Here is a 23,864-nt window from a genome sequence, read left to right on the forward strand (position 1 = left end):
ACTGAGCCTGGCTGACACATCTTATACCTTATCTGCTCCCTAAATACCTCTGAATCTCCCCATCCTCAGGTTTGGGCTAAAGTAACCCCTCTTCCAAGGAAAGGTACCTGGTCACCCACAGGATTCTTGTCTTCCTCTCTAGGACTGGTTTATAAGGAAGAAAGAACGTGGTAGATAAGTGGATGAGTTTAAGAGATCTATTCCCAAAGCAAAAAGACACCTGAACCCATGAGAAGAAGGCCAAAGGAGTTACCAACAACAGAGACAAGAAACGCTGTATAAACAGCCACTTCTTAAGAAAGATGTGAGGGCCGGGCACAGTGGCTAACACCTGTAATCCAAGCACTTTGAGAGGCTGAGGCAGGCTGATCACTTGAGGTCAGGAGTTCGAGACCAGCCTGGCCAACATGGTAAAGCCCCATCTCTACTAAAAATAACAAAAATTAGCTGGGTGTGGTGGTGGGCACCTGTAATCCCAGCTACTCAGGAGGCTGAGAAGGAGAATTGCTTGAACCCAGGAGGCAGAGGTTGCAGTGAGCTGGTTGCACTGCACTCTAGCCTGGGCGACAGAGCAAGATGCCGTCTGAAAAAAAGAAAAAAAGAAAAAAGAAAAGATGTGGACGTGCTTTTTTCTTCTCTTTTCTGGGGAGGTAGGTATGTAGGAAGATCCACGGAGGGGCAGTGCATTTTTGGGGGACTGATGCCCAGATTTTGTTCAGGTGATAATTATGCTGCCAGACTTCTCATCGAAAGGGCGATGGTGCATGCAGGGAAAGGGTACCTTGAGCCAGCACCCCTGAGGAAGATGTTTGTATTATGAGGACTCAGCAATCGGTCCGGGGAAGGTGTGGATGTCAGCAGAGAAGGAGCTGCACTGCCACAAGGACTCTGTTCTGAGTGGGAGGAAGAGGACCACATAGTCTCTTCCCTTGCCCAGGCAGCAAAGGTCCCTTTTTGATCAGCAAATCAAATCAGCAAATAAAAGCTGATTTGATGGATCTTCTAAATGCTCAGTCTATTACTCCCATGACCCAAGGAAGCCATGGCTTTCTTTTTTTTTTTTTTTATCTTTTATTTATTTATTTATTTATTTTTTTGAGACGGAGTCTCGCTCTGTCACCCAGGCTGGAGTGCAGTGGCGCGATCTCGGCTCACTGCAAGCTCCGTCTCCCGGGTTCCCGCCATTCTCCTGCCTCAGCCTCTCCCAGTAGCTGGGACTACAGGCGCCCGCCACCGCGCCCGGCTAATTTTTTTTTTTTTTTTTTATTATACTTTAGGTTTTTAGGGTACAGGTGCACAATGTGCAGGTTTGTTACATATGTATCCATGTGCCATGTTGATTTCCTGCACCCATTAACTCTTCATTTAACATTAGGTATATCTCCTAATGCTGTCCCTCCCCCCTCCCCCCACCCCACAACAGTCCCTGGAATGTGATGTTCCCCTTCCTGTATCCATGAGTTCTCATTGTTCAATTCCCACCTATGAGTGAGAACATGCGGTGTTTGGTTTTTTGTCCTTGCGATAGTTTACTGAGAATGATGTTTTCCAGTTTCATCCATATCCCTACAAAGGACACGAACTCATCATTTTTTATGGCTGCATAGTATTCCATGGTGTATATGTGCCACATTTTCCTAAGAGAGAGTCATCATACATGTGACACTGAGCTCCATTAGAATTTGGTTTCAGGCCGGGCACTATTGGCTTATGCCTGTAATCCCAGGACTTTGGGAGGCTGAGGCGGGCGGATCACGAGGTCAGGAATTCCAGACCAGCCTGGCCAACATGGTGAGATCCCCGTCGCTACTAAAAATAAAAAATTACCCAGGCATGGTGGTGCATGCCTGTAATCCTAGCTACTTGGGAGGCTAAGGCAAGAGAATCTCTTGAACCCAGGAGGTAGAGGTTGCAGTGAGCCAAGATCATGCCACTGCACTCCAGCCTGGGTGACAGAGAGACTGTCTCAAAAAAAAAAAAAAAAAAGAATTTGTTTTCAGCCAGGTGCAATGGCTCATGCCTGCAATCCCAATGTTTTGGGAGGCCAAGATGGGATGACTGCTTGAACCCAGGAGTTCCACACCAGCCTGGGCAACATAGTGAGACCCTATCTCTACAAAAAAAAATTTAAAAAATAGCCAGGCATGGTGGCATGTACCTGTAGTCTCAGTTACTTGGGAGGCTGAGGTGGGAGCATCACTTGAGCCCAGGAGTTCCAGGCTGCAGTGAGCTGTGATGGCACCACTGCACGCCAGCCTGAGTAACACAGCAAGACTCTGTCTCTTAAAAGAAAAAAAAAGGCCGGGAGCAAAGAAGAAAACAGGCGGGGCGCGGTGGCTCAAGCCTGTAATCCCAGCACTTTGGGAGGCCGAGGCGGGCAGATCACGAGGTCAGGAGATCAAGATCATCCTGGCTAACACGGTGAAACCCCGTCTCTACTAAAAATACAAAAAATTAGCCGGGCGTGTTGGCGGGCACCTGTAGTCCCAGCTACTCGGGAGGCTGAGGCAGGAGAATGGTGTGAACCCGGGAGGCAGAGCTTGCAGTGAGGCGAGATCGCGCCACTGCACTCCAGCCTGGGGGACAGAGCAAGACTCCGTCTCAAAAAAAAAAAAAAAAAAAAAGAATTTGTTTTCCATGCTGTCAGTTTGTCATTATGACAGTGTGGTCTGGACTGAAGGACTGGCCATAAATATTGTGGACATTCAGAGGAAGGAAGTGAATCCCTGACAGGCTGTGAGGCAGGACAATAGGGTTTGGAGACAGAGAACATAAGGACTTCCTAGAGCTAAATCAAATGGAAACACTTCAGCTATGACAGGAAATATTCTTTCCATTTACACAGGATGTAAGTCAAGTAAATGACTGTAACTTTACTTCATCCTCTTCATTTACATAAGGCGTATACCAAGTAACCAATGGAAACCTCGAGAGGGTTTTTTGTTTGTTTGAGATGGAGTCTCGCTCTGTTGCCCAGCCTGGACTGCAGTGGTGTGATCTCAGCTCACTGCAACCTCTCCCTCTGAGGTTCAAGCGATTCTCCTGCCTCAGCCTCCTGAGTAGCTGGGATTACAGGCATGCATCACTGTGCCTGGCTAATTTTTGTTTGTAGTAGAGATGGGGTTTCACCACGTTGGCCAGGCTGGTCTCGAACTCCTGACCTCAAGTGATTCACCCACCCTGGCCTCCCGAAGTGGTGAGCTTACAGGTGTGAGCCACCAAACCCAGCCTTAGAGGCTATTTAAACCCCAAAAAATTCTGTAACAGGACTCTTGAGCCCCTATGCCTGGGCCTGCTCCCAATCTGTGGAGTGTACTTTCTTTCTTTCTTTTTTTTTTTTTTGAGATGGAGTCTCGCTTTGTCGCCCAGGCTGGAGTGCAGTGGCACGATCTCGGCTCACTGCAAGCTCCGTCTCCCGGGTTCACGCCATTCTCCTGCCTCAGCCTCCCGAGTAGCTGGGACTACAGGCACCTGCCACCACGCCTGGCTAATTTTTTTGTATTCTTAGTAGAGACGGGGTTTCACTGTGTTAGCAAGGATGGTCTCGATCTCCTGACCTCGTGATCTGCCCAGCTCAGCCTCCCAAAGTGTTGGGATTACAGGTATGAGCCATCGCACCCGGCCACTTTCATTTTTAATACATCTCTGCTTTTGTTGCTTCATTCTTTCCTTGCTTCATTTGTGCGTTTTGTCCAATTCCTTGTTCGAGATGCCAAGAACCTGGACACCCTCCCCCAGTAACACCTGGAGAGTGAGCCCGTTATGGGAGGAGAACTGCTCACAGTTGTTTTAGCCACAGCACAAGTGTGGGCAGGGAGGAAAGGGGTCTTTCATGTAATCTGTTCCAACTCCATCATTTTACAGGTGAGGACACTGAGACAGAGGGACTCATTCAAGGTCACCCATAGATACATGGAAGGGTTGAGAATAGGATCTAGGTCTCCGACAATCACTACCATGCATTTTGGGATATTGCAGAGTACTTGCCAAAAAACCCAGGCATCATCTTTGATTCTGCGTCTTCCTTCAACACCCCATCCCTACGACCAATCCATCACCACGGTCCTCTTAAAGACTTGCAAGCACAGCCTAAATTGATCCTCTCCCCACCACTCTGGCCCAAATCAGCTCATACTGGGTTACTCCCTGACCCAGAGGAGTCAAGTCCTTCTTTTGTCCCTAACACCCCCGATCCACAGAGCCACCCGAGTCAGACTTTGAAACTGTAAATCCAGTCGGAACATACCTGTTTAAACTTCAAGCTACTTCAGACCACATAGGAAATCACATCCAGACTCATACCTGACCAGCCCTGCCCACTGCACATCTGGCACCAGCCAGCCTCCCTCAGTCTGCTCCAGCCAGACTGGCCCTCTTAATGCTCTGGGAACATGCTAAGCTGCTCCCACCTTAGGACTTTGTATCTGCTGTTCCTTCTGCACAGAATGCCATTCCCAGAGTTCTTCATAAAGCCGGCTCCACCTTGTCATTCCTTTCCTAGCCATTTCACCCTCTCTGAGAAGCCTGCCCTAACCAGTCATTCCTGAGTAGGCCCCCGTCTATCCCCGTTTTATTTCTACCATAACACTTATTCATAAATGACATTTCCTTGTTTGTTTGTTCATGTATTGTCTGTCTCCCCCTCTGTCTCTCTCATTCACGGCCAGTGCCTGAAACCTGCTGGGCACATAGTAGGCTCTTAGTAAATATCAGTTTAACTACTCAGTCAAAAGATGACAGCATAGCTGCCTCTAGGGCACAACACCCTTTTCTTTTTATATGGCATAAGGGACTTTGATCAAAGAGCTCTCTAGCACCATGTAGTCTCCAGAAAACACTCTCAGTAAAGAAATGCTTTTACTTCCAGTAAAGAATAACAGAAACGGCCGGGTGCATGGCTCATGCCTGTAATCCCAGCACTTTGGGAGGCCAAAACAGCTGCATCACCTGTGGTCAGGAGTTCAAGACTAGCCTGGCCAACATGGTGAAACCCCGTCTCTACTAAAAATACAAAAATTAGCTGGGCATGATGGTGCGTGCCTATAATCCCAGCTACTTGGGAGGATGAGGTTGCAGTGAGTCGAAATCAAGCCACTGCACCCCAGCCTGGGCGACAGAGCAGTACTCCATCTCAAAAACAAACAAACAAACAAAAACAAAACAAAACAACAAAAAAACGAATAACAGAAACAAGTTTTTCCAGCTTCTGCAAGAACTCAGTGAGGAGTCTGGTCTGTTACAGCATCTCTAAATATACTTTTCGGATTGGCAGATGTCACATACCCTACTAAGACAAAACTGATCACAGCCAGAAACCTGGTATCTATGGCTCACTGGCTGGTTCTGATTGGCTCACCCTGAGCCAGGATTTGAAATCAAAGTCTTTGACTTTGAAATTAATGCAAGCGACTTGCAGAATGGTGCATCTTCTTATGTCTTGTGCTTTTTCTGTGCTCTAGTTTGTCAAACTGCTGCAGCCTTTTTTTTTTTTCTATATCCCTCCTGGGAGGCAGACCCAACCAATCCATCACTTGCCCAAACCAACAGATGCGGCTGCTGATGGTGGAGGGAGAACCAGGCAGGACCACCCCAGGACATGAGTGAGTCTGCTTTCTGGGACATCTTCAAGAGAAACAGTTGCTAGCTGAAGTATGAAAAACGAAGAGTCTGCCCAGCAGCTTCCTTCTTGCATCTCTATCAAATCACTGATCTGTTGAATTGGATATTCGACCTGCAACTGCTAAATTGAAGATACCACAGGTCACCTGGCAGGATCTTCCTAAATTATGAAACTTTCATGCTCAGGGTCCTCCCATTCCTGGCTCCACCCTGACGCCTCAACAGTGGCTCAGTGGCTCCCAGTCATTTCTTCCTTTGCCAAGTGCACCCCCCTCACCTCCTTGCCTGAGGAAGATGTTGGTATTAATATGATAATGACTCCACAGTTAGTCCAGGGAAGGCGTGCATGTCAGCAGAGAAGGAGCTGCTCCACCACAAGGACTTGGCTCTGGGTGAGGGGAAGAGGCCCACATAGGCTTGTCACTTGGCCAGGCGGCAATGCTTCCTTTTTGAGGCTAGTGGCAAATGAAAGCCGATTTGATGGGTCCTCCAAACGCTCAATCTCTGCATCACTTCCGTGACCCAAGGAAGCCAAGGCTGCATTACTTCCATGACCCAAGAAAGCTGGTGTAGATCACTAGTGATCTCAACTCATTCCTGGACTATTACAGGTACAGCCGTACCAATGCCCCAGGTGCTGGGCTGTCCCCCCTTGCACAGTCTGCTAGATTCTTCTTTCTAAAACCAAGTTCCACCATGCTCTCATCAGCTTGGCCACTGTAGGATCCCTGCATCCTTCCTGCCTTCACATTCAAAGCTCATCAAGACCTGTCCAGCTTCTTCTAATCCCCAGAAAGTCTTCTTTAATTCCTCTAGTGGGAGAAAGCGTCTTCATCTTTAGCTTGTCATAAATGCCTTTTGCATGGCTTTTGTGACTCAGTCCTCCATAATTTATTTACTTTTTGGAGATAAGGTCTTGCCCTGTCATCCAGTTTAGAGTGCAGTGGCGTGACCACAGCTCACTACAGCCTCAAACTCCTGGGCTCAAGCAATCTTCCTTCCTCAGCCTCTTGAGTAGCTGGGACTACAGGCACGCACCACTACACCTAGCTGATATTTTTAATTTTTTGCAGGAACAGGGTCTCGTTATGTTGCCCAGAGTGGTCTTGAACTCCTGGCCTCAAGCAAGCCTTCCACTTCGGCCTCCCAAGTAGCTGGGAATACAGGCATGAGCCACCACAGCTGCCTTAGTCCTCCACACTTTATCTTAATCTGTTGGTGCCCGTGACTTCTCTCCTCCATCCTGTTCTTCATCTTAGTACTTTCCACATGGCCTTGTTCCCTGAACTATTTAAGTAGATGCGATCAACACACACTTGTGGTAAAAGAATGGATTTATCATCTTAAATGACCACTCCAGGCCACTAAAATTGCTGTATCGTTGGCAGGAGAAAGATATAGTTACCTCTTTTTCTCCTTTATATATTGTCAAGGCTTTGGAGAAAAGCCAATTTCTTGCTTTGATATATATATTCTCTTTCTGGTGTTTTCCGCATTCTAAGGTGCTTTCACGCCTATTACGGCATTTTATCTTCACAATAGCTCTTTTGAGATGTGTGTAGAAGTGTTTTGAATAATTGTTGATAAAGTTTCCTGAGAAATAAATATTTACTGAGTGCCATTTATGTGTTAGGCACTGTGCTGGGAGTGGGGACCCAAGGGCCGGCAGGGCTTTGCAGAGACTGACAAGCAGAGGACCAATTTCCATCTCATGGGGCAGATGCCCTGATGGGGCTGGGCTGACGTTTCTACAGGGGAACATAGGAGGCACCTGTCTCCTGGGGAGTGAGGGAGGCAGCTAGGATATGTCTTCATAGACAGGGAGAGCTAGCCAGGCAAGGTGGGGCAGTGTGGACAAAAAAACACGATCTCGGTCTCTCAAAGGAAAGAGAACCTGAGAATCTGGCTTACTGGAACAACTGCAATGAATTCACTATTGCTAGAGAATCAGGGGTAAAAGCTGGGCACATTGGCCCACGCCTGTAATCCCAGCACTTTGGGAGGCTGAGGCGGGAGAACTGCTTGAGGCTAGGAATTTGAGGCCAACGTGGGCAACACAGCAAGACATCACCTCTATGAGAAATTTAAAAATGGGGCCAAGCACTGTGGCTCATGCCTGTAATTACAGCACTTTAGGAGGCTGAGGGGCCAATCATGTGAGGTCAGGTGTTCAAGACCAGCCTGGCTAACAGCTTGAAACCCCGTCTCTACTAAAAATACAAAAAAATTAGCTGGGCGTGTTGGCACACACCTGTATTCCCAGCTGCTAGGGAGGCTGAGGGAGGAGAAACATTTGAAACAGGGGGACGGAGGTTGCAGTGAGCCGAGATCGTGCCACTGCACTCCAGCCTGGGCAATAGAGCGGGACTCCATCTCAAAAACTTAAAATTTAAAAAAATTAAAAAATAAAAATAAAAATTAGCTGGGCATAGTGGTGTGCACCTGTAGTCCCAGCTTCTCAGGAGGCTGAGGCAGGAGGATCGCATGACCCTGGGAGGCCATGGCTGCAGTGAGCTGTGATCATGCCACTGTACTCCAGCTTGGGTGACAGAGTAAGACCCCATCTCAAACATTAAAAAGATACGGATTGAGAATTGACTGCTGGATTTAGCAACATGGTGGTCATCAGTGACCTCCACTAGAGCTGTTTTGTTTTATGGAATGGTAAGAATGAAAATCCAGACAGAGTAGATTCAGGAGTCAATGAGAGAAGAGAATTGGCAGCAGTGAGTATAGACTATTATTTGGGGGGTTGATTCAGAGCAGAGAAGAGGAGTGAGGTTTAACTCTTCTCTACAGGGGAACAAACAGTTTCATTTGACTATTATTATTTGTTTTACCCACATCTTACAAGGCGTGGAATGTTGTTTTTTAGGATGACGGTTGTCTAAGTATGTTTATATCTGTATTAGTCCCTTCTCATACTGCTAACAAAGATATACCCAAGTCTGGGTAATTTGTAATGGAAAGAGGTTTAATGGATTCACAGTCCCACATGGCTGGGGAGACCTCACAGTCATGGCAGAAGACGAAGGAAAAGCAAAGGGACATCCTACATGGCGGCAGGCAGGAGAGAGTGAGAGCCAAGCAAAACAGAAAACCCCTGATAAAACCACCAGATCTTGTGAGACTTATTCACTACCACGAGAACCGTATGGAGGAAACTGCCCCCATGGTTCAGTGATCTCCCACCAGGTCCCTCCCACAACACGTGGGAATTATGGGAGCTACAATTCAAGATGAGATTTGGGTGGGGACACAGCCAAACTGTATCAGTATTCTAATGGGAATGACACCGCGGAGAGGTTGAAAAGCTGATGAACTTTTTACACACGTTTCTTTATTTCAATCTCTAAATGCTCTTTGAGGTCAACATGACCCCTACTCCATAAGTGAGAACTGCAGGAATCAGTGAATTTAGAGATTCCACACTTAGTCAATGGCACAGCAGGGGTTCAAATCCAGGTCTGTTGAACCCCCAAATGAACGCTTTCTCCACTGGTCGAAGTGGAAAATATTACAGAACATACTGCATTGCTTTCCTTAGATTAAAAAACTAATCAACATGGAGGTAATATAGGGCACAGACCTTAAGTTTTGAGCGTGCCCTGGTTCAATAAGCCCCTGATGTTCTGGAACTCAGGAGATCCGTCCCGGAAGGAGTCAGATTCCAACATGACCTGACTATGATGCACTTATTTCAGACCAAGCAGACAGACAACCTCCTCTGGGAGGAAAGTCAGAAGTAGAATGTACTCTAAGAGGGCTTGAGGGCTGAAGATTGAAAAGCCGCTGTTCAGTCTGGCACCTGGGTGATACCTGGTGATCTCAGAGCCGGCAGTTTCACTGAAAGTCCCCAACCGAGATAGTATAGACTGGGCCATCTATGTTGTGGATTTTTTTTTTTTTTTTTTGAGATGGAGTCTCACTCTGTCACCCCAGGCTGGAGAGCAATGGTGCTACCTCAGCTCACTGCAACCTCTGCCTCCTGGGTTCAAGCAATTCTCCTGCCTCAGCCTCCCAAGTAGCTAGGATTACAGACATGTGCCACCATGTCCAGCTAATTTTTGTATTTTTAGTAGAGACAGAGTATCATCACGTTGGCCAGGCTGGTCTCGAACTCCTGACCTCAAGCGATCCTCACTCCTCAGCCTCCCAAAGTGCCGAGATTATAGGCTTGAGCCACTGTGCCCAGCCCGTTCTGGAATTTTAATAGCAGAAAGGAACTTTGTTTCCTTTTGTGATGAGGGGGATGATCGAGGGCACATACGTATGCTGTAGGGGAGGATTGGGAGCTACAGAAAGACTGCAGATATGAGTGCCCAGAAATTTTACTATTGGACATTACTTCAATTTAAAGTATTTTTTTAATTATTATTATTTTTGTTTAGATAACCTTTTTTTTTTTTTTTTACAGAGGTAGGGTCTTGCTATGTTGCCCAGGCTGATCTCAAACTCCTGGCCCCAAGTTACCCTCCAGACTCAGCCTCCCACAGTGCTGGGATTACAGGGGCTGACTGTGTCCAGTCCCAACTTAAAAGTTTTGATTGTATGTAGCAGTGTAGGCACACAGCAAGCCAGGAGCATTTACATTTTATTTTATTATTTTATTTTATTTTTTGAGACAGAGTCTCACTGTCACCCAAGTTGGAGTGCAGTGGCACAATCTCAGCTCGCTGCAATCTCTGCCTCCCAGGTTCAAGCGATTCTTCTGCCTCAGCCTCCTGAGAATCTGGAATTACAGGCACCCACCATCATGCCTGGCTAATTTATGTATTTTTAGTGGAGGTGAGGTTTCACCACGTCGGCCAGGCTGGTCTCAAAACTTGAGACCTCAGGTGATCCACCCACCTCGGCCTCCCAAAGTGCTGGAATTACAGGCGTGAGCCACCGTGCCCAGCCCTATACTTTATTTTTTTGATAGTCAATTCCTGCATCTCCCTTCACGGGAGCTTTATGAATTGGTGGGGAGGTGGTGAAAGTGAAATGAGACACCAAGAGAAGCTCTGAAATTAATCATCTTGTTTCTATCTCAGCCGAAGACATGGTCTGGATGCTGAAGTAATCAAGCAGCCACTCTCAGCTTTGATGGACAATTCACTTTCATTTTCTGTGAGAGAATTTTGATTTACTTCTTTCAGAAAGATTGACAGGAGGTAGGTGGGACTGTGACTTTTTAATTTTTGGTTAAATCTAATATTTTTCTTGACTGTAAGAATTTATCATTAATGATTCTGGAAAGACAAAAAAGTGATGAAATCTGATACAAAAGCCTAAAAGGGAAAATAAAAAGGTTTAAAAAAATAAAACAAAGACATTCTTTTTGTAGTAAGAAACTCAGAGATGAAATATTTCACTCCGCAAAAAATCAAACCCTAATAAAGACACCACTCTCAAACCTTGACACTCTTTCTCTACCCCATTACGATCTGTCGCCTGTACTGATCACTGCAAACCTAAAATACCTTCCTCAATGTACAAATGGCAAACCTCTTAAGTAACTTCAGTTCTCAGACAGATTAATGCAATTTTCCAGTGAGTTAGACAGAAATGAAGTGAGTTGATTCTCTGGATTTTTTGTTTTGTTTTTGAAGGAGGAGAAGAAACTAGGAATGTTCTTATTTTAAGACTGAAAAATTTAGGCTGGGTGCTGTGGCTCACACCTCGCACTAAGAAAGTGCAGGTTTCTGCTGGGCATGGTGGCTCACGCTTCTAATCCCAGCACTTTGGGAGGCCGAAGCAGGCAGATCACCTGGGGTCAGGAGTTCGAGACCAACCTGGCCAACATGATGAAACCCCGTCTCTATTAAAAATACAAAAATTAGCAGGGCGTGGTGGCACGCACCTGTAATCCCAGCCACTTGGGAGGCTGAGGCAGGAGAATCTCTTGAACCTGGGAGGCAGAAGTTGCAGTGAGCCCAGATTGTGCCATTGCACTCCAGCCTGGGCGACAAGAGTGAAACTCCATCTCAAAAACAAAAACAAAAAAAAAAAGAAAAAGAAAAAGAAAGTGCAGTAATTACCAATCTCTTACATGATATATTCCATCATGGTGAAGTCCGGGATTTTAATGAACCTATCATCTTAATAGCGTACATTGTACCCAACAGATAGTTTTTCAAATCTCACCTCCCTCCCAACCTCTCCCTTTATGGAGCCCCCAGTATCTCTTGTTCCCCTGTTTGTCAGGTTTCTTGCCCTGTTCTCATACCGGTCTTGTTAAAATGAGCTTATTATTAGTTTGATCCATTCTCTGTCTCATGCGACTCCTGGCTTCCTCCAGTTCCCTGTCTTCACTGTAACACACAACAGACAACTCAGGGAGGCCCCTTTGTGTAGTCTTCCTATCTGTCAAAGACCTTATTGGTCCTTGACAAAGCACCAACAGACTACCAAGTTTGCCCAGGCACATGTGGTATATACAGTTCCTGGGAGAAGGGGAAGCTCATTTTCCTTTCCTCAAAAGGACTTGCCTCTCCACCCATCTTAGGAAAGTTTTCCAAATATATAAAAACAACAAAGTCTGGATTCTCCAATCCTATGTTTGCGATCTCCAAGAAAGAACAGAACACACTTCTGGACAACTCGCCCAACCTTCAGAGCTGATCACAATGGTGCTAGCCATATTATGTAGTCTCTTCTGTTAGATTTCGTGTTAGCTTGTCGTTCAAAACCAGGCAGAAAGGCAGCTCCTCCTGCACCGTGAGATCTGACCCATCACTGCTACCTTAACAGACTGAGTCTCCCACCCAGCCTCACAACAGACATTGTCCAGAGTTCTTTCTTGACTGACAGATCAGACCCTCAGATCACTTTCCAACATGTTGCCTAACTTCTCCGAGTGGCTTTCCTTATGACAGGAGACCTGGAGTATCAGGCTTTCACATGCCGGTACTTTGGGTCACTTGTTAGTTATAAAAGATAGGCATAGGCTGCTCAATTAAAGCAAGAATGTTCTGGAAGCTGTGGCACTATCAAAGGCTAGAAGAGAAAGCAAACTGAATGGCGTGTCCCTCTCCTTTTCATCAGATTTAGTAGCAGCGAAGTACCTGTCAAGGTAGGCAGTGATGGGTCAGGTCTCATGGTTCAGGAGGAGCTTCCTTTCTGCCTGGTCTTAAATGACAAGCTAACATGAAATTTAATATCCACATAATGTGACTAGCACCATTGTGATCAGTTCTGAAGGTTGGACAAGTTGTCCAGAAGTGTGTTCTGTTCTTTCTTAGAGATCGCAAGCATAGGATTGGAGAATCCAGACTTTGTTGTTTTTATATATTCGGAAAACTTTCCTAAGATGGGTGGAAAGTCCTTTTGAGGAAAGGAAAGTTGGTTTCCCCTTCTCCCAGGAACATCTACCAAAACGACTATGTTCCTTTCCCAGAGCATAGAGCATAGGGGTATACCAGTTCTCCTGATGAGGTGAGATGATACAGATAGAAGAGACTTGGAGTTCAGGACATCTCTACATATTCCAGGGTTTTGACTTTTTACCCTTCCAGCTTTTTTTTTTTTTTTTAAGTGGGGGAAGGGTATGTGTGGTGAATACTTTCAGCAAAGGTGAGAGATGATGGTCACCCACTCCCAACTCCATCAGCACAAGAGGACAGTGGTCAGACTCCATGGTGCTCATAGGACCAGAATCTATTTCTAGTTCTATTCTCTTTCAATTCCTGGGCAAACCAAATGTGATGTCTCTTCACAGTTATATTCTTTTTTAAAAATGCATATTTAGGTGGGGCGCAGTGGCTCAGGCCTGTAATCCCAGCACTTTGGGAGGCTGAGGCAGGCAGATCATCTGAGGTCAGGAGTTCGAGATCAGTCTGGTCAACATGGTGAAATCCCGTCTCTACTAAAAATACAAAAATTAGCCAGGCGTGGTGGTGGGTGCCTGTAATCTCAGCTGCTCTAGAGGCTGAGGCAGGAGAATCACTTGAACCCAGGAGGCGGAGGTTGCAGTGAGCCAGGACGGCACCACTGCACTCCAGCCTGGGCAACTGAGAGAGACTCCGTCTCAAATAAAATAAAATAAAATAAAATAACTAATAAAATAAAAGCATATTTAGAGGATACAAATGCAGGTTTCTTACATGTATATATTGCATCATGAACCCATCATCTGGACAGTGTACACTGTACCCAATAGGGAATTTTTCAAATCTCACTTCCGTCCCAGCCTCTCCCTTTATGGAGTCCCCAGTATCTATCATTCCCTCTGTATGTCCATCCGTACCCATTTGTTTAGCTCTCATTTATAAGTAAGAACATGCGGTATTTGACTTTCTGTTTCTGAGCTATTTCACTGAGGACAGTAGCTTCCACTTCCATCCAAGTTGCTGCAAAAGATATGATTTCATTCTTTTTTATGGCTCAGTAGTATTCCATGGTGTCTATGTGCCACATTTTCTTTATCCATTCCTCCACTGATGGATATTTAGGTTGATTCCATATCTTTGCTATTGTGAATAGTGCTGCAACAAACATACCAGTGCAAGTATCTTTTTGATATAATGATTTCTTTCCTGGTATTGGGATTGCTGGATTGAATGGCAGTTCTAATTTTAGATCTTTGTTAATAGTTATATTCTTCCACTCAACCTCCATGCAGGTGCAAACTCCTACACCATTATCTGGTCGTGATATTAAGACTTTTTATTTTATTCTAATTTAATTTTTTTTTGAGACAGAGTCTCACTCTGTTGCCCAGGTGGAGTGCAGTGGCTCAATCTCAGCTCACTGCAACCTCCACCTCCCAGGTTCAAGCGATTCTCCTGCCTCAGCCTCCTGAGTAGCTGGGATCACAGGCTTGTGCCACCACACCCGGCTAATTTTTATACTTTTAGTAGAGATGGGGTTTCACCATGTTTCCCAGGCTGGTCTTGAACTCCTGACCTCAGGTGATCTGTTTGCCTTGGCCTCCCAAAGTGCTGGAATTACAGGCATGAGCCACTGCTCATAAGACTTATTATCTTAAATGAATTTCACATAATCAGCAAAGTTACTATCATTGTCAGTCCAATGAGTCCATACCTATAATACATAAGGTATCTGAAAGATTACTTCTCATTCATTTATTCACAATGCCAGGAACTGCGCCAGATACTGGGTATACAATAGCAAACAAGACACACAAGGAATCCAACTGAGCTTACATAACCCTCTTCTAAAGACAGATATTTACATCCTAATAGAAATTTCCCTACCAAATGTATTTATACATAGAACCCAGTTCTGTTTCAGTGTTAGCACATGAGATCTAGCTGATGAAAATGTTACCTGTATTTCTCCCTTGGGAGTCAGCCCCATAGACCAGTAATTACCAATCTCTTTTCTGCCATAAAACCCATAATAGATTACGTTCACATGTGTACTGTACTCCCATGGGTACTGTTACATGAAATTTGCAAACTTCTTTCTCTCATTACTAAAACAAACAAAAAGGAGTAAGAAAATGTGTGTGGGCAATTCTCCATTTGCCGTCTCCACAAGCCATTCCCTGCACCTCTCTGCCCTGGGCCCTTGGAAACTGATCTCTGTAGATTGCATCTCCTAGACAAACTTGCTGCTAGCTTCTGTTTGGGTGAGGCCAGTTCAGACAATGGCAAGAAATCCAAGGGCAGCAGAAGAGAGAGGGCAGGGTCCTCTTCCCCTGCATACTTTCTGACAAAACTCTGCTACTCTGGCAGTAGCTATGTCTCTTCATAAGCCCATTTCCCGCCACGTGGGAGGTTCCAGTAACCCTTTCCCTTCAGCCCTTGGAGTGGGAACATTTTCCAGCTATTGTAGCCTCAGGGAGCCTCATTATATCTTGTTTGTTCCTTTCACCTGCCTATCCTATGTCCATCATCTCTTCATTTGTATCTGTGTATTCCGTTTTCTCATAAAACAAGATGCAAGTGAAAGATAGGAAAGTTATTATAAGAATAACCTTGTGGCCAGGCACAATGGCTCACACCTGCAATCCCAGGATTTTGAGAGGCCAAGGCTGGAGGATCACTTGAGGCCAGCAGTTCGAGACCAGCCTGGGCAACATAGCAAGACCCTATCTCTAAAAAAAAAAAAGTTTAAAAAATCAGTCATGCCTGGTGGCATGCACCTGTTGTTCCAGCTACTTGAGAGGCTGAGGCAGGAGGATCACTTGAGCCCAGGAGTTTGAGGCTGCACTGAGCTGTGATGGCACCACTGCACTGCAGCCTGGGTGAAAGAGAGAGACCCAGCCTCCAAGAAATTAATTAATGTGAGTAGAAGCTAATTACCTGTAACAAATACCGATACTGAGTCCATGCTGGGAACTGCTGGCAAAAGCCATGCCATATTTGAGCCCTCTGCATTTGCTACCGTTTGAACGGACATTCTGGACTACATAGAGAGTGAATATTTCCCCTCATCTCAACCTTTCACACTGGTGAGCTCAGGAGGCTAGAAAGTGTGAGACTGACTAAGAAGATTTCAAATTCTCCTAGAAACCTTTCATCATCCAATACTTTTTAAAATTCCACTTTGGGTGCGGTAAGGAGATTTCTCTTCCACATCTTTTCTACAAATTGCTGAAAGCTTTAAATCAGTTTTATCTATAGTATGTCACAGCAAATGTGGGTCTTTTTTCCTTCTAGTGCCTGATCTGTCAGGAATTGCCAGGCAAAAAGAAAAAAGACAGTCCCTGGTGAGATGAACAAAGTAACAAGGAAAAATGAAATCAGAAGAGATCAGCGGGATCTCATCAATTCAATGCTTACTCAAATTCTAGTAACCTTGAAAGATTCAAGTATAATAAATTCTCACATAAGGATCTGAGTTTGGCCTTCAAATACTACAAAGAGGACAGGTTTAAACATAGGTATCCAAGATTTGAAACTGGTATTTAAGTTTTGGAATCTCAGTTACCAGGTAAACCTGGAAAGTTTACTCTTGCTAGTGTCACAAATTAGGGTCACCTGTACTAAACAGTAAGCTCTAAGAAACTTTATTATTATTATTATTATTATTATTACTTTTGAGACAGAGTCTCGCTCTGTCACCCAGTCTAGAGTGTGGTGGTGCGATCTCAGCTCACTGCAACCTCCGACTCCCTGGATCAAGCAATTCTCCTGCCTCGGCCTCCAGAGTAGCTGGGATTACAGGCGCGTGCCACCACACCCAGCTAATTTTTGTATTTTTAGTAGAGACAGGGTTTTACCATGTTGACCATGTTGGCCAGGATGGTCTTGATCTCCTGACCTCATGATCCACACACCTCGGCCTCCCAAAGTGCTGGGATTACAGGTGTGAGCCACCGTGCCCAGCCCACATGGCTAATGTTTGTATTTTTAGTAGAGACGGGGTTTTGCCATGTTGGCCAGCCTGGTCTCGAACTCCTGACCTCAAATGATCCGCCCACCTTGGCCTCCTAAAGTGCTGGGATTACAGGTGTGAGCCACCGTGCCCAGCCTAGGAAACTTTTTCTCTTCTTTTTTTCATATCCTCTCTCCTTCATCCCCAAATTCCACTTTTTTTTCCCCTTATCCCCTTGGTCACCACTTTACATGTTTTATATGTAATATTTACATATGTACTATAATAGTGGATTACATTTATGAGCACTTATTCTGTATTTTAAATGCTACACTTACATTAACTCATCAAACCTGGGTAGCAATGCAATGAGATTATTACCATTTTGCAAATGGGAAAACAGGAACAAAAATTAAGTAACTCACCTAACAAAAGAGGTAAATAGTGGAGCTGGGATTAGGACCTATGAAGTTTGGCTGAAGAATTCATATTCTTATCCCCTCTGATACACTGCCCCCAAAATATGTGTTGTTTTCAATGTCCATGTATTTTAACATAAATGTCTCCTGCTATGAATCACATTCTGTTTCTTTTTTGACTAAAGAGAACATTGTTAAGGTTTATCCACATTGCTATGTATGTACATCTGGATTGTTGCTAAGTATGTCATATGATACACTTTGGCTTACGCATTCCCCTAGGGATGGACACTGAAATGGGAGTGTCCCCTTATCCCCCCTCGCAGGAGGTGCGACAGGGTCACTGTGACTCACTTCTTTGCTGTCCTGCTGCTCAAACTCCTAAGGAAGCATGCAGACGGGCAGGTGCAGAGGTCGTGGGGAGCACTTTTGGGCTCCGACCTCACAGCAGTGTCTAAGGGTGTTTACAGCTCCTGAAGCCTAGGTGGGCGTGTGTTACAGTGTGCTCTTTCAGCTTTGCCGTCTGCAGACAGCTTGTGTTCATGAGCTCAATTAGACCCTCTGCTTATCGCAAGGACAGAGGGCTTTCTATATCCTGGGTTCTTGCCCTAGTGTACTAGAAAACTTGGATCACATGTGGGCTTGGAGAATGAGTGTAAGGTTTTATTGAGTGGTGGAGACAGCTCTCAGCAAGATCATTAATATCATTTTCAAAAGAACAACCGGCTGGGTGCAGTGGCTCACGCCGAGATCGCGCCACTGCACTCCAGCCTGGCAACAGAGCAAGACTCTGTCTCCAAAAAAAAAAAAAAGAACAACCCTTTATTTCATTCCAAAGTATAGATATATTTAACGTATTGAACACTTCATTAAAAATGCATGCCTGTTTCCCTCTGTATAAATGATAAGTCTGGGCTTTGCAAGAAATGTTGGGAATGAGATGGGCTTTGGGTATGAGTCTTCCAATACTGACCAATGTAATGTTCTATCAGTCCATGAAGAAATCTGTAAGAAATAGATGGTTTCACTGACTTGGGTTGAGCTCAGAATCAGCACCTTAAAAACACTGCCAGACTTTGAGTTAGTAGAGACTGTTTTTGAGGATTCAGGGGAAAATAAGAATGTTTTCTGGCTCACGTTTTATTTTTAACTTTTTAATTTTGGAGACATGGTCTCACTCTGTCGCCCAGGCTAGAGTGCAGTGGTACCATCGTAGCTCACTGCAGCCTCTACCTCTTGTGTTCAAGTCATCCTCCTGCCTCCACCTTCCAAGTAGCTGAGAATACAGGCACATGCCACCCCACCCAGCTAAACTTTTTATTATTCTTTATAGAAACAGAGTCTTGTTATGTTGCCCAGGCTGGTCTCAAACTCCCGGGCTCAGGTGATCTTCCCGCCTCAGCCTCCTAAAGTACTGGGATGACAGGTGTGAGCCACCATGCCCAGCCTCACTTTTTAAAAAGTATCCCTTTAATTGTTTAGATACTAAGATACTACTTTTGGAAAAGCACAGTCTTTAGTGTGAGTCCTAGAAAGAAGGTGCCAACCTTCTGTAAGGAAAACTAAAAGCTTCCTCTCACTTGCAGATGACGTAATTTTATACTCATGAGCCAGGAGTGACTTTAATAGGCATCTCATTCATTCTACAAAGAAGGGCTTCAGAACTGCTATTTGAAAAACAGTTAACAACAAACAAACATTAAAGGCACTTAAATGGTGTATAGCTAAATTCCTACATAGGGACTTACCTTATTCATTTAAAAGAAATCCATTTTTCAACTGATACGGTATATACACAACCAAAAGATATATTGTTGAAAGTTCAAAGTTAGGCATATGGTAGTGACCACTTAAAATATTTCACAATTTAAAATTATTGCAGCTATGTTCTGGGGCATAAAAAGATGCCCCAGTATCACTCAATTGAGTGATCCCTAAACAATTTACAAAGATAACTTAGTATTTAAAAGCCTACAGGATCTTTCTTGGTCTTCTTCCTGTAGAAAAGGACAGTAGCACTGCTTCTTAGAGCTTTTCACTGTTGAAATATGGAGTTCTGCAAAACCATCAACACCACACTTCTGCCCTCCAAGTACTACCAGGGAGTATAATCTTGCATTCAATCTACACAATACTCAATAAAAAAAAATCAGTTGAGACAATTTCTATTTTGCAGGTTAACCTGAAGGATATGCAGTCTGTCTATGCTCCTGTGCAAGACCAGATAACAAATAGTTCTGGTGCTCCTTGTAGCTTCTATCCCAACAATTCAACTCTACAGTCAACTCCATTGTCATAAAGCAAGCAGCCATGGACAATACAAATTAGTGTGGCTGTGTTGCAGTAAAACTTTACTTGCAAAATAGGTGGCAAGCTGGACATGGCCTGTGAACCTTGGTCTGTGGAATCCTGCCCTAGGTCAATGGTTGATATGGTTTGGATCTGTGTCCCCACCCAAGTCTCATGTTCAATTTTAATCCTCAATGATGGAGGTGGGGTGGTGGGAGGTGGTTGGATCATGTGGGTGGACTTCTTATGAATGATTTAGCACCATCCTTCTGGTACTGTCCTCTTGATAGTGAGTGAGTTCTCATGAGATCTGGTCATTTAAAAGTGTGTGGCACCTCCCTCCTCTCTCTCTCTCTCCTGCTCCTGGCTCCTGCCATGTACGATGCACCTGCTTCCTCTTCGCCTTCTGCCATTATTGTAAGTTTCCTGAGGCTTTTTCAGAAGCCCAGCAGTTCCAGCATCATGCTTCCCGTACAGCCTGCAGAATCATGAGCTAATTAAACCTCTCTTCTTTATACATTACCCAGTCTCAGGTATTTACAGCAATACAAGAACAGACAAATACCATGGTTCTTAACATTTCGGGGAGCAAGTGGTGGTCACTGCCCCCATTGAAAGCCTAAAGAAAATTATAGTTCTTCTCTTCCAAAAAATTTAAAGCTAGATTAATTTTACATGCAACTTTATAAGTTGTAAATCCCCCCAAATGAAGAGGCTTTCTCCAGACACTCTAAAATTTATCATTGAATTCTGTCAGAACAACAGAAAGATATGTCCTTGGTTCAGCTTCCCCAACAGAAGCTGTTTCTGGAATATTCTTTGCCATGATGTCATTGGTTTTTATTGAGAACTGTTTAGGAAACATATCTTTGAAACCCATTCACTTGTTTATTCCAATAATGTAGTAGATAAACAGTTCAAAATGGAAACAACTTAAATATTAAACCTAAAACTATAAAATGTATAGAAGAAAACAGAGAAAGCCTTTATCTAGGCAAAGATTTCTTAGATAAGATATATAAAGCATGAATAATGAAGAAGAAAAATAGCAAACTGAACTTCACAATAACTGAAAACTTCTATTTTCAAAAATCACTGTTAAGATAATGAACACACAAGATATAATATGGCAGAAAATATCGCAAAACAAATACCTGTTAAAGAAACTTGACTAGTTGTGATGACTCATGCCTGTAATCCTAGGGCCTTGGGAAACCAAGTCAGGATGGCTTGAACTCAGGAGTTCCAGACCAGCCTGGGCAACACAGTAAGACCTTGTCTCTACTAAAAATCAAACAAATTAACTGAGCTCAGTAGTGCATGCCTGTAGTCCCAGTTACTCAGGAGGCTGAGGTGGAAAAATCGCTTGAGCCTGAGTCAAGGCTGCAGTGACCCGTGATCGTGTCACTGCACTCCAGCCTGGGCGACAGAGTGAGACCCTGTCTCAAAAAAAAAAAAAAAAGAAAAGAAAAAGAAAAGTCTGTGCCCAGAAAATAAAGAATATAAAGAACGTTCAAACTCAATAATAAGAAAGCAATCAATACAATTTAAAAAGGGGAAGATTTGAGCACACATATTACTAAAGAATTTACCAAAGTAAATGAAAGCAAATAAAAACCACAATGAGACACTACTGTAGTAGTGTCTAAAGAGGCTAAAATTTAAAAGAGAACAAAAAACGCTAAGAATATCTATTGCTAGCAAAGATGTAAAGCAACTGGAACTCTCAATATTGCTGGTAGGAATTAAAAATGGTATCACCACTTTGGAAAACATTTTGGCATCTCTGTATAAAGTTAAACATACATTTCCCATTTTATTCAGTAATCCCACACCTAGGTATTTACTTGAGAGAAATGAAAATATATGCCCACACAAATGCCTGTACATGAATATTTATAGCGACTCTATTCATAGTTACTCCAAACTGGAAACAAGTCAAATGCCTACTAACTAGTAAGGGATAAATGCACAGAGTGTAAGCTCTGGTAGGACACTCCTGAACAAAAAAAAGAAATAGACTCGTAATACACACATCCACACTGATGAATCTTGAAAGCATTATACTGAATGAAAAGAAGCCAGGCCAAAAGGTTATATACTGTTTCATTCTATTTCTGTGGCATTTTGAAAAATGCAAAACTACAAGAAGTGAGATCAGACCAGCAGTTCCTAGGGGCTGGGACTAGGGCTACTGACTCCAAAGGTACATGAGGCCTTCTTTGGAGTGATAGAAATATTCTCTTTTATTTTTGAGATGAAGTCTTGCTCTGTCTCCCAGGCTGGAGTGCAATGGTGCAATGCTGGCTCACTGCAACCTCCGCCTCCCGGGTTCCAGCAATTCTCATGCCTCAGTCTCCCAAGAGGCTGGGATTACAGGTTTCACCATGCTGCCCAGGCTGGTATTGAACTCCTGACCTCAAGCGATCCGCCCATCTCCACCTCCTAAAGTGCTGGGATTACAGGTGTGAGCCACCGTGCTGGGACCCAGGGTGATGGAAATATTCTCTATCTTTAACATAGTGACAGTTACATGAGAGCATACATTTTATCAAAATTCATAGAACTGGCTGGCTGTGGTGGCTCACACCTGTAATCCCAGCACTTTGGGAGGCTGAGGTGAGAGGATCGCTTGAGTCCAGGAGTTCAAGACCAGCCTAGGCAACATAGCAAGACCACACCTCTACAATTTTTTTTTGTAATTGGCCAGTTACTGTGGCACTCGCCTGTAGTCCCAGCTACTTGGGAGGCTAAGGCAGGGGGATTGCTTGAGCCCAGGAGGTTGAGGCTGCAGTGAGCTATGATTGTACCAATACATTCCAGTCTGGGTGATAGAGCGAGGCTCTATCTCAAAAGCAAAAAAAAAATAAAAATAAAAATAAAAAAATAAATCATAGAACTTCACACCCAAAGGATGAATTTTGGAAATTATATCTCCAAATACTTATTCAGTCTCCCCTTCATGTGGAGTCAAAGAAGAACTGTTTCAGCACCAGAAATGGTTAAACAACACTTTCTTGAGTACTGGAGTTGTTTTTATCTTTTGCAGCCTGTGAACCCTGTTTAACTAATTAGTGTTACCCTTTACCCGGGCTCTTAGCAAGCAGGACACTGGGAGTCTGACATGCATTCTGGGTATTAACCTCCTCAGCATCATCTTACTTTCCTACTTTAATTTGCCTTTTGTCCTGATTTCTTTCTGACAAACTGTTTTATCTTAATGTGGTCTAGATACTTGTCAGAGACTAAGTATTTTTTTAATCAAGGTACATATCTGAATAAATACATAAATAAATCATGACGGTGTCTCCTCCTGAACATATTAATAAACGTTCAAGCCATAAAAACATAATTCATTAAGGCTTACTATCATGCAGAATCTACCATGCTTTATTCAATTTGGGATGTTTCTTTTTATGAGGAATAAGGATCTGAACATAGCATTATCAGGAAAAGGTAAACAGGATGGTACTTAGGGAACAGGGGAACAGGGAAGTTTATCCTGGAGAAGAGAAAGAGAAAGACAGTGAAAACACAAAATCTGTCTTTAAATATTTCATGAGTTGTCAGGTAGAAGGGAAGTAAATTAATTCTGACTTGTCCCACTGAATTAGGTGTGGGGCCAATGGGTGCAGGCTATTGTAGGACCATTTGGAGAAATCCTTTTTTTTTTTTGAGACAGGGTCTCACTCTGTCACCCAGGCTGGAGTGCAGTGGTACGATCTTGGCTCACTGCAACCTCTGTCTCCTGGGCTCAAGTGATCCTCCCACCTCAGCCTTCCAAGTAGCTGAGACAACAAGCTCATGCCACCACTCCCAGCTAATTTTTTGATTTTTGGTAGAGACAGGGTCTCACCACGTTGCCTAGACTGGTCTCGAACTCTTGGACTCAACTGATCCTCCTGCTTGGCCTCCGAAAGTGCTGGGATTACAGGCATGAACCACCACGCCCGGCCCAGGAACCCATTCCTAGTGGGGCACAGGACAGATGCAATGTACTGTCTGAGAAAAGACAGAGTTTCTAGGCAGTGGTTATCACACTATACACAGGTTGGATAGTCACTTGAGAAGGATCTCCTATAAAGACTGATTTAGATAAATGATTGCTTCCTTCCAATCCCAAGACTTAATAGTTACTTAATCCCGTGAGAAAACAGTACCCTTCCGATATGAAACTAACTTATTTTGACTAAGCAAACACCCTCATTTTCTTACTTATCAACTTATGTTATTATATTAAGTTATATCACAATCCCAGCATATTTGAAC

The 23,864-nt window shown here is 44.1% G+C and overlaps 1 protein-coding gene across 6 annotated transcripts in view; it reads right to left on the reverse strand.

Moving 5' to 3' along the window:
* Positions 1-23,864, reverse strand: part of CALN1 (calneuron 1) — a 670,983-nt gene that overhangs the window by 165,858 nt on the left and 481,261 nt on the right. The gene's annotated exons all lie outside the window — the stretch shown is intronic.

This window comes from Nomascus leucogenys, chromosome 17 (assembly GCF_006542625.1).
Source record: "Nomascus leucogenys isolate Asia chromosome 17, Asia_NLE_v1, whole genome shotgun sequence".
NCBI classification, from domain to species: Eukaryota; Metazoa; Chordata; class Mammalia; order Primates; family Hylobatidae; genus Nomascus; species Nomascus leucogenys.